Genomic DNA, 15,295 nt, shown 5'->3' with positions numbered 1-15,295 from the left:
ATTCAAAGCTAATATTAAGCTCAAGAGCATAGAGGGGCAACATCGGATAGAGGAAAACCTAAAGTCACGGAATAGCCAAACCGAGACTTGTTCAGAAGGATATAAGGTAAGTTTTGAGTAATCGCCTTTAGTATAAGATTTACGATACCTTGATATGTATATGCTAGATGAACATTATCTTTTAGTCCTATTTGATCTAAGATGTGTCGTAAATAATTTAATTATATGACAATTAGTTGAATGGTTAATTCGGGTTAAATTGGATTGATGAAAGGTAGATGTGATTTGTTTGTATGATATTCAAAACGAAATGAAAATGATGGTGTATATTTTTCCGTTATATACAAATGGAGCAATTGAATTACCAATGTGATAGGCTATGTGAAATGTGTTACCATGTGAATATATATACGCGAGAATTATATCCGGACTTCAGGTCCGTAGGCTATAAGCGAGAATTATATCCGGACTTTAGGTCCGCAGGCTATATGCGAAAATTATATCCGGACTTCATGTCCGCAGGCTATATGCGAGAATTATATCCGGACTTTAAGTCCGAGCTACGTCTTTGGACATATATCTGAATTTAAAGTCTTGAAGGCTTTATGCTAGTGATTGGATTCGGGTTCTAACCTAGCGAGCTTAATGTCGATAATTCGAGTAAGGTTATGAATTGAATGTACTATACAAGATGAAAAAACAGTGCGCATTTCGTACATTAAGCGAACCCACTTTTAGATTGAAGTTTCATATATAAGGAATGGAATGTGCATATGTATGTATAGATATACGTATGGATGACTATCGCATCTATGAATATGAAAATAACTACTTGGACGATGTCTTTATTTATATGAAGGTATACGATTAAATTATTTCTATAATTTATGTTTATGATCGAGGTTCAGTTGTGATCTCTTTGTATGTTAGTGTATATATATATATATATCGTAATTTCGAACAAAAAGGTATACAAATGATTCGAGTTTAATATTTTGAATGTTGACTTATATGTCAAATTTTACCTATTTAAAATTACTTAAGACTTACTAAGCATCATTTTGCTTACTCGTTACCTTGTTTCCTTGTGTTATAGATTTTGTTCGTCACCATCGGACTCGAAGTGTCAAAGTCGAAGTCATCCACACTATCTAAGCCACTTTTTGGTACTCTTCAGTTGAACTTGATAATGGCATGTATAGGGCTGACCCTTGTTGTTAATTAAGTATCTTTTGGTAATGTATATTCAGTATAGCCATGCGAAAATGGCTTGTATATTTTGAGTATAACATTATGATCATTTTGTATATATGGTCTTATGATATGGTTATTAAGTGGTGTGGAAATGTTTGGTAATGATTAGCCATTGGAATGGCCAATCATGGTCCTATTGGTGCTACGTATGTCATGGCTAATCGTGATTATACTTGGAAATAATGTATGTCAAATTACTAGTTGATTCATGGAAAACTATGAAATAGGTAAAATTTACCTTAAAATAGATGCTGACAGCAGCAGTGATGTGAATTTGAAAAATCACAAAAAATATTATAAATGGAATTAAATAATGAATAAATTATGTAATCGAATCTTGATGAGTCTATTTTCATATGAAAGAAACGAAACGACCATATGAGCCGTATTTTATGAGATGTTTAAGTTTTCGTGAAACAGGGCCAAAGCGATTTCTGGATCCCCTGTTTTGACTTTGGAAATTCACCATAAATTAACCAGAGATAATTAGAAGTCATTCTTTATATGTACAGACTCCTTTTTGAGTCTAGTTTCATTAGAAACAAATGGAATAAGTATTGAATCCCTGTAAAGGGAGATATCTAAGTCGTAGTGCATGAAGGTCAGAGTAGTCGAAACCTAAAACAGGGGAGACTTTAGCTAATAAACTGTACTAATTGGCCCAACCAAAATATTCTAGAAAACAATTAGTAAATATATGTATGAGTCTAGTTTTAGGAAAAATTTACGGAATTGGATTTCGAGTTTCGGAACTCGAGATATGATTTTTAGAGTGACTGTGATGCAGTTAGCCAGCTCATCTGGAAATTTTAAAAATGAATTGTATGAGCTGTTTAAGTAAGGAATTAAGTCCGTTAGTACCTCGTGTTCGACTCCGGCAACGGTCTCGGGTACGGGGTGTTACACGTTTCTCGTTGAACCACTTGGAATACTAAAGGATACTCGGGTAATCTCATAAACATATACTCGGGTAATCTCATAAACTTAGTACCATACCAATGCTATATCCCAGATATAGTCTTACATGGGATCTCATATCGATGCCAATAGCCCAACTATGGTCTTACATGAAATCTCATACCGATGCCATATCCCATATATGGTTTTACATGAAATCTCATCTAACCCTAATGTCATGACATTTGTATCTTAACTATTCCTAAGGTTCAACCGGGATATTTCTCACTCGTCAAACTCTGTCGACTTCATCCATAGGGTCAATCATAATTTCATACAATATTCAAGTATTTAAAGCATGAATAATAATGCATTATTTACATATGAACTTACTTCGGTCCAAAAATAGGAGAAATGGATCTAATCATCAATAACCTTGTTTTTCCCTCGATCAAGGTCCGAACTTCGTTTTTCTTGATCTATAATAGCAAATTTAGCTTATTTATTATTCAAACTATTCAATTCAGTCCAATAATCATACTATGGAAAAATTGCACTTTTGCCCCTAAACTTTGATATATTTACATTTTTGTCCTTAGGCTCGTAAAATGAAATGTATTCAATTTCTTTGTTATCCAAGCCTAGCCGAACCATATACATGCTCATACTAGCCCACATTTTTCATCAAATTAGACTTTTACTACCCATTTTAGAACTTTTTACAAATAGGTCATTTTTTTGGTGTTTTCATGGAAAATCACTTAGTAAAAGTTGTTTATTTCACATCAAATTTTCATTTTCTACCATTAAACATCAAAACACATGCATTTCATACATGGGTGAATATTTAAACGTGAACCCTACTTCAAAATAGTGGTAAAAATGGAAAGATCGAGTGAATACGACTTCAAACATGTAAAGAGCATTAAAAACAGGGCTAGGATGCACTTACTATCAAGTTTGAAAGTTGAAGAAACTCTAACTATGGAGAGCTTGAAAATTTCGGCTATGGTGAAGAAGATGGACACCAATTTTGACTTTATTTTCCCTTTTTATTCTTTTATTTACCAAATGACCAAAATGCCCTTTCACCTTTCTTTAAAATTTTATCTCTCCATGTCCAATTTTTTCCACTAACTTAACAATTGATCTAATTATCATATAAGGACATCTAATTTAAAATCTCATAGCAATTGGACACCTCTAGCATGTAGACCTCAACTTTTTCACTTTTTGCAATTTAATCCTTTTGACTAAATTGAGTGCCCAAACGTCAAAATTTTTGAACAAAATTTTTACAAAATCATTCCATGAAACTGTAGACCATAAAAATCTAATAAAAATAAATTTTACTACGTCAGATTTGTGGTCCCGAAACCATTGTTCCGACTAGCCCTAAAATCGGGCTGTTACACGTTACTTGCTTGAGCACGATTTTGTGATATTGAACTGCTAACTAAGCCATTGAATGATTATTTTTCAAGTTAATTGATGTATGATGTTTTAGGAACTAAATTGGAATGGATTATTTGCTCATATATGCTACATTTTTTAGGTTGGGAGTAGAGGTATTGATAATCGGGTTTTAAAATTGTTACCTCTGTGTTTTGAAACGTGCAAGAAGTCAGAATGGAGATTTGGTATCGATACCTTGGCTCGAGTATCGATACTTGTGGTGTAATTATCGATACCTTGTGAAAGGTATCGATATTTTTTTATGTTTTGAAATTTGGCGAGAAACAATATGCTATTTTGGTACCGATACCACTTAAAGGAAATATCAATACCAAAGAGGCGATATCAATACCTACGTAACATTTATGGAAAATTTTGCTAAGTGGTCTCAATGCTTGAGATATGTGCATTTTATGTTTGTTTGTCATATGTTAGTATGATTCAATGCTACACTAAGCTTACATGACTTGATATTCTAATAAATGCAAGAATAATTAAAGTAAAACGAAACTGCATGTATTTCAACTCTGATAATTACAATGAAATCGATATGAGACGGTGGTGTGGCATCTCAGAATTCAGCCTGACATCCAAGCCAGGTATGTGGTGTTACATAAGTTCTATCTTTTCTCCTATTATTTATAAATTGATTTAATCACAAATTCATTTGAATATAGAAGCGTGACTAAGCTCCCCCTAATTGTAACACCCCATACTTGGTACGATTACTAAACATGAGCTACGAGATGCTATGAATAACTAGGGAATAATGACACGAAATTTCAAACATTTAATCATCCTATAAATGCACACATTAATTATTAAGAATAAACACGAAACAAAATCGAGTTTCTAAATACAATAGATTAGATTCAAGCATGAAAAAGGACCAAATTGTAAATTTTCCAAAACTTTTTGTGATAGGTATCGATACCAAAACCAATATCGATACCATTTTCTCATTCTGTAATTTGAAAATACTATTCAATTGGTCAAGTATCAATACATTGGTCCCTGTTATCGATACTTTTATTTTAATGGTCAAAACTTACATGTTTGAAAATCCATTTCATACCCAAACCTATATTTTAATTTATAGATACAAATAGGAACAGATATGACCTATATAAAACTCACTCAAACCATTACAAACATGTCATAATTCAACCATGATCTATTAACTATCTTATCTATTACAATTAATAACTAGGTATGCAATTAGATACCATTATCCTTATACTAACCAATATGCCACCTGGAGCCATCCCAACAAATTCACACATAAAATCAATTGTACATTCAAGCAATTTAATTAAAAATGCAATCATCATGTGAAACTTATTTCATCATCAATAAGGTTCCAAATCCAATTACCAAAACCACTCATTCATGCTACTTAACAAAGACAAATATACTCACTCCCAACACCACAAGTTACCAATACCAAATGACCATTTCCATATCAATTCACAAGATATCAAAACAAATCATGCCTACCATTCAAATGATGCAAAACACATCCAAACCAAATAAGATCAACATGATAATTTTACTATTTACTCCATATTGATCATAAGATCATCATGAAACACTACCTTACATCATATACCAACATTCACTTATTTACATATTTAACTAAAACTTTAAATTTGACAATTTCAAAACCCTATATGCATGCCACAAACCGAAATAACCAAGTCAAAAATACCAAAACAGAAGCTTGATGGTGTGAGCCATGAAGTTGATCCACCCGACCAATTCTGCAAAACGAAAACTATAGAAAACAGTAATTATAACAGAGTAAGCTTATATAGCTTAGTAAGTTCATAATTACTTAACAAAATTCTTACCTCAGTTTACAATTAAGTAAACAATTATAACTAATTTAATACGTATTTCCTGTCAAGACATTTACAATAAAAAGGAGAGCGTTTCACATATCATTTGCATAATCTCTCAATCATTCAGTTAGGAAAGATTCAATGTATAAATTGTATTAACAAGTTGCTCATGTCAATTCATATTCATATTCCATTTCTTTTATACACAACTTTGTCACCAATATTGAATTTATCAGCTAAACATTTCATACACATAACTTTCCAGTCGCTTTAATATCGTTTTGAACAACTCTTAAACACATAATTATTAATTATTCAATTTCATCACTTAACATTTCAATATTCATATAAACATATCATCTCCAAATAAATATGAATATAATGGATATATATTTTTTTCATCATATGGGCCAATGAACTATAATAAATAGATACAAATACATGAGTAACTACATCACACTAGAATGCTCGTAAGAGCTCAAACTACAACACACCAGAGCACCATAGTGCAAAACCCATAGGTGTCATGTAATCAATATCAATACATCCCTCCACTAGACCAGTATAACTCGATAATCTGCAACAAATGCTGGATTCTAGTATAATCAATAATATCTCCATACAATCACATAAATCCCGTGCAACGTGCAAATAACTCTATTGGCATGCCAATCATATCTTAATCATTTACTATGTTCAAACTGACACTTTAACTAAATCCAACACATTAAATAATTAGAGGCACTTCCCTAATATCCGTACGCACACTGTAATTCCATTACATCCATTTCAAGATCATAAAATTCATATTTCACAATCATTCATCAATTTCTTAATTGTAAACAATTTATCACTACAATACGATAGTAAATATTCAACCACATATGAATTTTATCTAATTCAAAATAGCATGAATTATAAATATATACATATACATTCATCACATTTCAAGTAAATCTTACTCACCTTACATTCAACCTTATATAGTTAATACTCTCAACTCCATATTAATAATTCAATCACAAATTAATTAATTAATTCATACAACATATAACATGAGCATATAAACATATATCAAAATAGAACACACCAGAGCACCGTAGTGCAAAGCCCGTAGGTATCATGTAATCAATATTACATCCCTCTTCTTTTGTTATTATCTGTACGATTCAATTCTATTTAATATATCAAATTCAAATACATATTCAACTTATTCTTATGCATGTGACCTTTAATTTTTATTATTTACACATTTTTCTTGAAATTTTATATTTATCACAATTTAGTCCCTAAACCTAACATTTCAAATTTAACAAAATTTCTCAAAAGCCCAATGCTAGCCGAACTTATTTCTATTTTAATACAATCTAAAATTATTCACAATTCTTAAAAATTCTATGTCAATTTTAATATTCTATCAAATTTATCCTTTAACTAAAAATTAAATAAAATCACTTTACAATATAGACCTAAACAAAAATCAAGACTACAAATTCATCATTTAACATAAAAAATAACTAAGATTCATTAAGGGAAAAATTCAAAATCTTTAACAATTTTGAAAACAGAGATACAAATTAACTGGACCTAGTTGCAACAATTTCAAAAATATAAAAATTACAACAAACAAATTAAGAAATCATACCATGCATGGGTATATAAGAATGGTCGAAAGCTTAAAGGAAACTTCCATGGAGCATTCGGTTCCAAAATAGAAGAAAGATGGTGGAAATTCACTTATGTTTTATTTTATTATGTTTTCATTATTATATTATTTTTTATTTTTTACATTAAAAATAATGAATAAAATGCATAAAAATTACCAACCATCCGTCCCACTAAGTAAGAATGCTTTATTTACCACATATCCTTCTAGTTATGCTAACTATGCCGTTTAATCATTAAAATTCAATGGCAATTAGGTTTTACATCTTTTGCGATTTAGTCCTTTTTAATTAATTAACTAATCAAACATTAAAATTTCTAAATCAAACCTTCACATATCAAAATAATAATGCCGTAAATATTTAATAAAATATTTATAAGCTCGATTTATAGAAACGAGGTCTCGATACCTCGTTTTCCTAAACCACTTGACTTTTTGGATAGCCACTTATGCTTAAACATTAATTCAAATAGCTAAAATTCATCAAATCAAAAGTTAATTTAAAACCATAATTCACTTGTATAATTTTAGGTACTAACTATTACAAACTTATCAAATTTGTGGTCCTGAAACCACTATTTTTGACACCACTAAAATCGGGTTGTTACACTAACAACATACCATTACGAAAGCAACTTGATCAGTGCTTGTCCAATGACCTTGTCATAAATGTGTTACCCTCATAAGATATCCTTAATCTCTTTGGGATAAATCTTCTCTCCCAATATGATCTTATTTTATCTCATGGTAACTATTATATCTTTTTTTCATAACAAGTCAATTACTATAAAATAGTAATTAAGTCATTCATCACAAGAAAAAAAACGACGCATAGCCATGTTTACTTTTCATCTATCATGTAATTCCAATGTGTAACACCCTCTATCTAACCTGAATCACTGTGTAATGCCCCAAAATTTTAATGTTGGACTGTTTGATTTCGTCATAATTAAATCTCTGTATCTGTGGTTCTATGCTCTACTTATGTGATTCAGGTCAGGAGTTCGAGTTGCATCCTTAAGAATTTTGTTATTTTAATTTAAGTTAACTGTTATCTTGGAATGGCCTATTTAAGTTGAATTCAATGTAAATTTGTGTCAAGAATAAGCTCGTTGGTTTTCTAGTTAAACATTTGTATTCTGTTAGGTCTCGTGTTCGAATCCCTGAGAGGTCGATAAGAAAATTTTTTCCAAATGCTAGAAATCTGCTTGGAAGTTAAAAAGTTAATTAATATTAGTCTTTTTATTATTATTATTTTTTAGTTTTCTTTTCATTCCTTATTCATTACTTTTGTTTATTTCTTTTGTTCTTTTTCGTTTCTTTAATATTTGCTAATTGAGGTCATGAAGGATATGGGATTAACTAAGTTTTGCTGTTAGTCGTTGGTCGGAAGGCTATCGAGTAAGTAATTGTCCATTTTTGCATTTCTGCGTTCATTTCTGTAATGTGGTTTGAATTGGATATTCTGTAAGATGTGGGAATTTCTGATAAATGATCATTTGTTTCTCTAGTAGGAGGGAATATTGGTAGTAAAGAATAGCAATACGAAAATTTTTGTGATTGTCGCTGAAGTTTGGGTGAGTTTTGGTTATTTAAGGTTTCGTGTCAAAACTTTTGACATAGGTATTATGTGAGTAATCAAGAAATTCTATTGGTTAAATGGCTAAATTGTGTATCTGAATGGTTGTTTTAGGCTTTGAGGATCCTTGCCTTGTTGTTACTTCAAAATATCTTCAGATGCGTGCCAAAAACTTCATTTTTCGTGAATTTTGGTTGCCAAAAAATATGGTTGTTGATGCCATACGACTGTGTGGTAGGCCATGTATGTGGCCGTGTAACTCATTGTTTATCAATTTGGAGCCACACGGGTAAGGCACACGGGTAAGGCACACGGGCGTCTGTCTAGGTTGTGTGTGGCTATGTTAGTGCAGGGTTCACATGGGTAAAGGACACAGGCGTGTGTTTAGGCCATGTAACTCACTATTTTTGACTTAGGACCACATGGGTAAGCACACAGGCATGTGTCCAGGCTATGCGAGTCACAGGGAAAGGACACGGGAGTGTGCCCAAGCTGTGTAACTCTCTGTTTACGTTTTAGAACCACACCGGTAGAGGACATGGACATGTGTCTAGCCTTGTGGCATGTAAAAATGGCCCGAACCCTATTTTTAAGGCCGTGAATGTTGCCCAATACTGATATTGACTTCCCCATTGTATGAATGACCTGAATTAACTGAATAAGAACTCTCTAAGACTGTATGATAGACGTATGAATACCATAATTGTAGGTGTACTATGGTAATTAATCTGATACTGAATTGTGTTATCTACTTGTGAAATAATTTAGAATAACTGAATTTTCATTATGAATATCTGTACTCTGTATTTGCATTAGGTTGGGATATTTTGAAGAAGGAAGTAATCTACTCTAAATTAGTAGCTAATCCACCATGTGTATAATTTTGATCACGGCGCTTTGTCTCATTATGATCTAATAGCTAAGCTGCATTTCTGTAAATGTGTTAGACAGACTCTCTATGGTGTGTAGGGTTGGCTGGGCATGGAACGCCCTTAATGGTGTGTTAGGATGGCCAATGATGGTGTGTAGCAAATGAGGGTTAGGAATATCTGCATCTGAATTTGATTTGTACTGTATATGAAACTAAAATTGTTTCTGCATCTATGATTAATCTGTCTCAAATCTAAATTGGAAATGCTTCTATTACCAAATTGAATCTTCAAATTTGGAAACTATTTGATAAATGTGTTTTAGTTGAACAAACTTCTTTTACACATTGATTTCACAACTCACCTTGTTATTAACTGAATTTCAGATGGATCTCAGAATTGAATGGCTTGGCGCTGCAAAAAATTGGTCAAGCTTTTATCTTTCATTTAAATACTACTATTAGGAATTTCGATATTCTAAGATGTTATGATGTTTGGAAAGATTGTACACCCACTTAATTGTTGTGTTGGATATTATGTGTTAAATGGTTTATTCTAATTGTGTTATAAATGTGGTGTTTTAGTATCGTTGATGTAACCCTCTAGACTTGGTCTGGACATCTAGGCCGGGTTGAAGGTGTTACATTTAGTGGTATCGGAGCTAGTTTTTGTCAACACTCGAATTGTGTTGCGGCACATAATGTGTGATAAAAAGTAGTTAGATAATAGTTTAGCATCTGTGTTAATCTGGAACTGAAACTTTAGCAAATGGCTGAGCCTCTAACGCCGAACCTGTATGTATTTCTGTTTTATTATCATAATTGTAGTACCTAAACTGTTATCTGGTTAAATGTTTAATGTGAACTAGTGAAATTATTCTGTTGAATGTCTGAACTGATCTATGCACTCTAATATTGTACCTAGATTGCTAAAATGAGTTCGTGCGGTAGTTGTAGTTGTGGAACTCGTAGGTGTCGAGGACGCCAAGGAGGAGCTCGAGCAGAGTCGTCCTCTATGGCTAGTATGCCCAACTTGGAGACCAGCGAGATAGTTGGTACTCCTACCGCTGAGACGGAGTCCCAAAATCTGACAGCTGGGGATGATGCACTGTCCTAGGCCATGATTTAAGCACTGGAGAGGGTTGTAGGGGGAAGAGATGAGAGAATTCAATTTTGAAGAAGAGAAATGATGATAGTTTTATCTTACACAAGTTGGCACAAGTGTAGGGTGTAGGTTTCGGCTTCTAGCAAAAGAAAGAAAAAGAGAAAAACCTAAGGTACCCTACCATATTTCGATAAAATAGTAGAATGACCAAACAAATCCCGAAAATGCACAAAAAGAATTTGGAAACCACTATTCCAAATGTCGAGATTGCAAACACTAAGAGACCTAGCCGAATTTGCACTTACAGAGTCCCCTATACGGCCAACTCTTGCTTCCTACTCAGACTCCTTGATTTTCTCCCCTTATCCCTCCTTTATTCAATCCCCTGAACAACTCAAACTCTTCCTGACAGAGTTTCACCTGAGTTCCATCACATACCATTCCTGCTCATAAAAAAAAAATAATACCTTTATTTGCTTACCTTGTGACTTGAACCTTAGCTCCCCCTTGACTTCCACACGCCACTTTTTAGCACCGCATTGGCGTCACCCTGCCACTTTACCATAGGTCTTCTTGCGGCCTATTCTACCAATTTAATCTTAAAAGCCCAATACACCAGAACCCCCTTCTCTTTTAAAATCAAAATTTATTAAATCTACCAGGCTTTAACTTAGACTTAGGCCTTCTAGAGGCCCACTAACATTCTTAAACATGATTTATACAATCAGATCATACAAAAATCAAGATTCGCTAAAACTCAGAGAAATCTCGAAAAGTCCCGAAAATCAAGGCTTTACACTACCAATTAAACAAGGAATCGTAAACCTCCCTGGATCTTTCAATTTGTTGGTAGCTTTTTCTATAGAATGGCTGAGCAAACTGCATTCAACTCCACATGGGACGCCTCATCTAACTTTTGTTTCTTTGTTAAAAGCTCCTTTAAGAATTTGACTACATTTCGCATCTATGAAAGAGCTTCAATAAACGGTAAGTTAATTTGTAACGTTTTTAATAATTTAAGGAATTTACCGAATTGTTCTTCTGTGCGGTATTTCTTTGTCGCGTTTGGGTATGGCACACGGGGTTTGTATTCTTTACTTACTGATTTCTAGTCATTTTGGTCCACCTCACTCTTACCTTTACTTACCACAGTTTCTTGCCTCGGTTCTGGCTTAGGTGCCACTAACCCTTCTTCGTCTTGAATGGTAATTGCATTGATTTGCTCCTTTGGGCTAAATTCTGTGTTACTCAGCAAACTACCTTGTGGTCATTCAGATATCAGTTTGGCGTGTTGGCCTATCTAAGTTTCGAGCCCTTAGATTGACGCTTGTTAATTCTTAAAGGTTGTCTTGGTATTCTGGAAATGAGTTTCTGACACTGAGATAAATTTTGTCAACATCTCCTCAAGGTTCGGCTTCTTTTCCTGCTGGTAAGATGGTTGTTGAAAACCTGGAGGATGTTGTGGCCTTTGATTTCCTTGACCACCCCACGAGAAATTGGGGTAGTTCCTCCAAACTGCATTATAAATGTTACTATACGGGTTATTTTGCGGTCTAGAGTTATTGTTACCCATATATTGGACTTGTTCCTCCTCGATGCTAGGGTTAAAGGGTTGATATTCTGTGCATGCTCCTCCTCCATTCGAATCGCACCTCATCACTTGATGTACCTGAGTAGAACCACACAAATCGTCAATCTTTTTATTTAAAAGTTCTACTTGGTTAGATAGCATAGTAACCGCATCGAGGTTGAAAACACTAGCTGCTTTCGTCGGCTTTCTCCTCATAACTTGCCACTGATAGTTATTCAGTAACATCTCCTCAATAAATTTGTAAGTCACCTCGGGTGTCTTCTTATTGATAGTTCCACTAGCTGCTGTGTCAATCATCTGCTGAGTCGAAGGATTCAGGCCATTGTAAAATGTTTGAACCTGTAGCCAGAGTGGTAACCCATGGTGAGGGCATCTTCGAAAAAGGTCCTTGTATCTCTCCCATGCATCGTAGAGTGTTTCTAAATCCATCTGCACAAAATAGGAGATATCATTACGTAATTTGGCTATTTTAGCTGGAGAAAAATATTTTAATAAAAACTTTTCGGTCACTTGTTCCCAAGCAGTGATTGAACCTCGTGGTAACGAGTTCAACCACTGTTTAGCTTTGTTTCTCAACGAAAAAGGGAATAATCGAAGGCGAATGGCATCATCAGAAACGCCATTAATTTTAAAAGTGTCGTAAAACTCTAAGAAATTTGCCAAGTGAGCGTTTGGATCCTCATCCTGCAAACCATCAAATTGAACAAACTATTGTATCATTTGAATTGTGTTAGGTTTCAGTTCAAAATTATTTGCAGCAATAGCAGGTCTAACTATACTTGACTCGGTTCCTGTTAAATTAGGTTTAGCATAATTATACATAGTGCATGGAGTAGGATTCTGATTTACTGGATCAGCAGCAATTGTAGAAGGTAGCAGATTTTCGTGGTTTTCAGCCATCTCCTCAGTTGTGGTTGAAGTATCGTCCTCTTGCTCATCCTCTACGTATCTTAGGCTTCACATTCTTTATCTTCAGTTTTTACAAACTGTGTGATTGATCTCACCATCAAAAAGTAGTGGTCCTGACGAGTTTCTTCTGGTCATAAACTAGAAAAACCAGTCAGAAGAAAATAAATGAAGAATTAGAAAAGAAAATAAAAATTTAAATTGCAATAAAAGTAAAATGGCTAAAGTAATAAAAATCGAGTGTTCCTAATATCCTAGTTCCCTAGCAACGGCACCAAAAAATTGATACATGATATTCATGACAGGTTTTAAAGATTTATGAATGAATCGTTCTTGAGACTAACTTATTATCACGATTAAGGCAAGTGTACCTATCGAACATGTAACACCCCTATCCCGTAACCGTCGCCGGAATAGGAAAGGGGAGTCACCAAACAGACAGAGTATTTCAGAGTAACACAGATTCACAGATATCATATAATATCAATACATTAATATTCATCCATAATTCATCCATTAAGATGGTCTACGAGACCTAAAACGTACATTTAGGGAAATTCAGAACTAAACCGAACCCATCTAGAAATTTTAGAACGTAATCAATATTTTCAAAACTGACCAACTCACACGCCAGTGTGACTAGGCCGTGTGACTCACACGGGCACAAGACACGCCCATGTGGTCCAACGGTGCCAAAAAGAGGTCCTATACTGACTTTTTAACACGGTCAACAGACACAGCTGTGTGCCATGACTGTGTAAAAAAATTTAGCTAGCTACTGACTTTCTCACACGGCCACAAGGCACGCCCATGTTCCCTGGCCGTGTGGTACAATGCAGGCTTGGTTTAAGCCAATTTTCCACCCCATATGGTTCCAATCCTACAAGCATTAATATGCAACAATTATACCAACATTTCCAACCAATTAATTGCTCAAATATGACCAAAACACATTAGAACATAACACATTAAGACATACACCAAAACAATACACAAATATATCATTTGCTAGCCAATTCAAATTGCATAACTTGCACATACATATCAACTAATCCATTCTACCTTTTACATGCCATACATATTTATGTACATTTCTGAAAGTACCAAAAAGAGTTTGATGGTGTGATGACAATCCTCGACTATTCCCGAGCCTTCAGTAGCTACGATAACTGTAAAACAGATAGTAGCACACAGAGTAAGCTACAAAGAGCTTAGTAAGCCAAACACAATTGGTTTAATTCCAATAGCATATATATGTAGTTCAAAACAACAATAAGAATTCATAGCCATTTCTCAGAGTTGTTCATAAACTTAACCAGGCTCATTTGCTTGTAAGCATATCATATTCATTTCCATGATTCCGAACCTAGTTCGCAGAAACAGAGTCTTTCATATTCATAAATTAAGTACGATACGAACGTACCTGTATGAATTATACATTTCATATCTCATACTTTATCATTAGACAACCCAGAAATAGAATAGATATTCAAAGACAAATACAATGCTGACGTCCTAGACGTGGTCTTACATGTAATTTAGTATCGATGCCTATGTCCCAGACAGGGTCTTATATGAAAACAGATACGATGCCGATATCCCAAACATGGTCTTACACGTAAATTTCAAATCGAGGCCTGTGTCCCAGACACAGTCTTACACGATATCTCAGATCAATTTCGACATTCCTTCAGAATCATACAGAACTTCTCATACACCAGCATAATATCATAATTTATTCATCAAGCTCTCAAGCTCGTCCAATGCAGATAATAGTTTATATACACAGAAATTAATGAACTTAACACGTAAATGTAGTTTGACTTACCTCGTACGGATTTTGGATGAAAATGATTCGACTATTCAACTACTTACGACTTCCCACGATCTAAGTCCGATTTTCTTTATTCTTGATCTAATACAATATAAATTCAACCATTTAATCATTCATTTCATTCAATTTAATCCATATACACATATTTAGGGCACTTTACATTTTAGCCCTTATATTTTCACACTTTGACAATTTAGTCTACTTTTCACAAAATCACCAATATGTAAAATTTCTTTGCAACAAGGGCTAGTTGAATTTTCATGGCTTCTATATAATCCCATACAACATGTTAAATTCAC

At 33.8% G+C, this 15,295-nt stretch overlaps 1 non-coding gene across 1 annotated transcript; it reads left to right on the top strand.

Moving 5' to 3' along the window:
• Nucleotides 1-12,611: 12,611 nt before the first annotated feature.
• Nucleotides 12,612-12,718, top strand: LOC128284910 (small nucleolar RNA R71). Its single transcript, XR_008275329.1, has one exon. It is a non-coding gene; the product is annotated as a small nucleolar RNA R71 (small nucleolar RNA).
• Nucleotides 12,719-15,295: the final 2,577 nt, after the last annotated feature.

This window comes from Gossypium arboreum, chromosome 11 (assembly GCF_025698485.1).
Source record: "Gossypium arboreum isolate Shixiya-1 chromosome 11, ASM2569848v2, whole genome shotgun sequence".
Taxonomy (NCBI): domain Eukaryota; kingdom Viridiplantae; phylum Streptophyta; class Magnoliopsida; order Malvales; family Malvaceae; genus Gossypium; species Gossypium arboreum.
This window is presented reverse-complemented; position numbering and strand designations above follow the sequence as displayed.